At 42.7% G+C, this 3884-nt stretch overlaps 1 pseudogene across 1 annotated transcript; it reads right to left on the bottom strand.

Annotated features, from left to right (window-relative positions):
* Positions 1-1057: 1057 nt before the first annotated feature.
* LOC100354961 (DNA polymerase iota pseudogene) lies at positions 1058-3501 on the bottom strand (annotated as a pseudogene). Its single transcript, XR_016232981.1, has 2 exons — positions 3387-3501; positions 1058-3117 (listed from the first exon to the last, which is right to left on the bottom strand). The product of XR_016232981.1 is annotated as a DNA polymerase iota pseudogene (transcript).
* Positions 3502-3884: the final 383 nt, after the last annotated feature.

Below are 3884 nucleotides of genomic sequence, written 5' to 3'. Positions count from 1 at the left end.
TACACTACATTTTAAATTTGGTTACCTCAAATTTCCCTTAATGCGGAAAAATTAGTTTATTTTGCCAATATACATTTTAACTGAACACATGAGTCTAATGAATAATAACAAATTCTCAAAACATTCCATTGAGAACAACCATCCACATGCCCATCAATTAGTTTACAAAACAGAGCCTGATGAGTTTTGAGGACCAGTCCCCAAAGATCTAATCTGCCTCTTTGTTTTAGAGATGAAAAATCAAAGGCTGAGGAAATTTACACATCTGCTTAGTGGCCAGGTTGTGTTTGTGTCCACTTCCTTATGCTGTAATGGACAGACCCTCACTTGATCAAGCTCAAGAGGCAGAATTGTTAATGGAACATGTGATATAATTGGAAAACCCATCATATATCTGGACCTCAGAGATACAGCATTCAAAATGTTCTGGGACCAGGGAGGACCAAGAACGTTAGCATCAGAGTTCCTGGAATCTTTTCCTCGAGTGTTTCAGAAATAATATTAATAAGTTATTTCCTGATGTTTGTTTCTCTTTACCTGAAATGAACGGATTGATTCTGACTCTGCTCTCTGTGTGTCTTAAGATCTCGTAGCCTTTGCTAACTTGCAATTCATGCTTGCACATACATTGGGCTTGTTAGAAGTCTGGTAATCTCTGTTCACTTTCAGCAGCCATTGTTGACTCATTTCTCTTATATTGTGAAATCTAATTTGCTGAGAAAAAGAATCAGTTTGCCCACCTCCTCTCTGAATGCCAAACCACATCCTGGGTCCTGGGCCTACATATGTCCTTGGGTCAGTTGTCCAATGTTAATCCAATGAGCAGTGCTCAGAATGAGTATGGCCACTGATAGTTGTCCTTGAATAGAAGCGGGGCCATGGCAGCATCACATTAAAAAAGACCATGGGGCACGTCTAGAATTATTGTCATGATTAGTGAACAGAACAAAGGAGAGAACACATATACACAACAATGTTTCTTCCATTCTACCACAGAGGGCTTGCCAATGCTTGACTAGACATAAACATTTCAATTATTAAACTCTTTATATATATATCACTTATGACTATATTTTTTTCTTTTTTTTTTTATTTTTGGCAGTTCATAGAAAATTTGAGGGTCAATGTCAGAAGGAAAAGTAATTTTCTCGTCAGCAGAATCTTGCTCTCTATTTTCTGTAAGTCTTTCATCATGAGAACCTGTTGCTATTGTTTGCTTATGGCTATGTGCAGTGTGGCTTTTAGTGAATAGTTGATCACTTTGCAAATTTGGAAATGAATGAAAAACTGATACAGCAGGGTTTGTATTTGAAAAGTGGAACCCCTGAGATTCTTTAGATTCTTGACCTGTTCTTTCATCTTTCAGTCTACTATCTACATAATAATCCTTGTGGCTAGACAGAAAAGAAGAACTACTGCTATTTAAGCCTGATGTTCCAGGTTCACACAAAGAGGATACCTCTTTGCTACTGGATAAATGATCTCTAGTATTTAAGGGAGTATCTCGCATTTGTTTTGTAGAGAAGAAAGACAACACTCCTCTAGAGGCATGCAATGGACAACTCAGACTTTCTTTTCCTTGAAAATTCTCTGTAGATTTCCCAGAAAGGATTTCTTCTTGAATATCTCTTGGAAGCTGCTTAAAGACTTCTTGGTCAATACCCTCAGGAAGTGAATGGAGTGGAAATTCATTAATATCTTTTTCTTTAGAAAAATCTGTCGTATCTACTGGAGACTCCCCAGTCCTTGTACTTTCAATTCTTCCACTTGGTACAAAACTCCAATTTGTTTTTTTGTCTTTAGAAAAATCTTCCATATGAGTGTCTTTTATTTTAAAACTGCGCTTGCCAGGGCGTGTGGTTGCTAATGATGGTGTTAAGTAACGATCCATAGGCCCTTTCTTCGCGCTACTTAGTTCTTTAAGGTTGCAGAAGCACACACTTAGAAGGGTAAGGTGAAATGGCATCTTCACATTCACCATATTTCGAAAAAGTTTCATAAGTATATCAACCATAGGAGTCATCACATCATTACTTCCTGTCCCTAACTTCTGAATTACATGAGATGGGATAGGGCACTGTCGACTCTCACGACCACAGAGCTTCCCAGATGAAAACCGACGGATTATTAATCTTATTGTATGGGGCTTCCTTCCATCTTGGCATACTCTGTTCAAAAGACTAGTAAGCAGTTCTTCAATCTTTTTTCTGACTTCAACTTCAGATGAACATTTTTTAAATGAATCTTCTTCACTAAAGGACTGAGGTGGCCCTGAGGGTATCACAGGAGAGTTATCTTCTCCAAAACTGAGCTTCTGGATACGCTGAGCAACTGAAATTCCTAATTCCTTTTCTAATATTTTAGATGAAAAGGTTTGGAGATCATGCACACTAGTGATGCCCAGTGCTTCAAGACGTTTAGTAGTTTTATAGCCAACACCAGGCATTTCCTTTATGTGGTTCAAACTATGCATGAGATCTTGACAACTCTCAGGTAATAAGACAGTTTGTTGATTTGGCTTAAAGACGCCAGAGACTAATTTTGCCAGTAGTTTATTAGAAGCCACTCCAGCACAGCCGGTGAGTCCCAACTGATTGTACATGGCTTCCCGCATCTCTGCTGCAATTTGAGACCCAACAAGTAGCCTGATGTGCAGGACATCATGCAGGTTTACAGGTTGATTATTGTACACATGACCCGACACAGTCGCTGCAGAAAGTTCATCACTTGGAAGCTGCTGTAATCTCTTCTCAACTATTTCTGTCAGATCCACAAAATTTTCATCAAATCCAAGTCTCTCAACAACTGGACTAAATTCTTCCAGCAATTCTGTAACCTTATATGACATTTCTCTGTAACGGGTCAAGTCTTCTCCATTAACTAACACCAGCTGTGGACACTTTTCCTTTGCATCCTTGACAGTCATAAGTTTCTTAACTCCAAGTTTCCTAGCTTCATAGTTGCAGGTAACCACTAAATATTTCTGTTGGACCCCTAAAGGCTTGTCCTTTAATTCTGGATTTGAGATCATTTCTACCTGTGCATAAAAGCAATCCAAATCCACGTGGACTATGATTCTGAATGAAGAAGTTCGAGTTGGGACCACTTGATCATGAACTGACACGGCCCGGCAGCTCGCGACCGGCTCCGCCTCGCCGCCCTCGGGGGCTGCGTCCTCCACGTGCCGGCTGCGGGCTGACGCAACCCACCTTGCACCTGCAAGACGAAGTCATCCCCCACAAGGGATGCCCCTTGCCTGAGAAACACGAGGCAGATAAGGGAAACCCTCCCTGGGACAGGGCCGGGAAAGCGAAAGGCGCCGGAGGCCGCAGGGGCGCCCGCCCGCGCCTCCCGCCACACCCTCCTCGTTTACGCCCTCAGAGCACCCTGCGAGCCGCCTGCCGCCTCCGCGTCCGCCAGCTCCATGGCCCAAGCCTCGTCCTCTTCCTCGTCGCCGCCGCCTTCCTCCTCCGACTCCACCCCCAGCGTCGCCATGCTCCACTTATGACTATATTAAAGATGAACAAACTTACTGTAAAATAGCAGTCATGGCTGGCAAGCCCAAAGACAGACGCAAACAGTAGTAGGCCAGTCAAGAATAAGAAGTAGACAACCTCTAAGGCTGGGCCTTGTCAGGGCTGGATGATAAAATACTTGGTTCTACAGCAGTTGGTACCTGGCACACAATTCTTAATGTCATTACTGTTACCCAGTGGCAAACACAGAGGAGCTAATTGGGCATAGAAGTAGAACCACTAGACAGATATTCCAGGGGGTAACAAGAGGGGTAGCACAGCTCTTCTGCAGCTCCAGAGCTCCCCAGCATGAGCTGGAGTAACCAGAAGTCATCGGGGTAGGTGGCACTAATTATAGCCCTACTGGAG

This window comes from Oryctolagus cuniculus, chromosome 4, assembly GCF_051225735.1.
Source record: "Oryctolagus cuniculus isolate XC-2025 breed Fujian yellow rabbit chromosome 4, ASM5122573v1, whole genome shotgun sequence".
Lineage (NCBI taxonomy): Eukaryota > Metazoa > Chordata > Mammalia > Lagomorpha > Leporidae > Oryctolagus > Oryctolagus cuniculus.
This window is presented reverse-complemented; position numbering and strand designations above follow the sequence as displayed.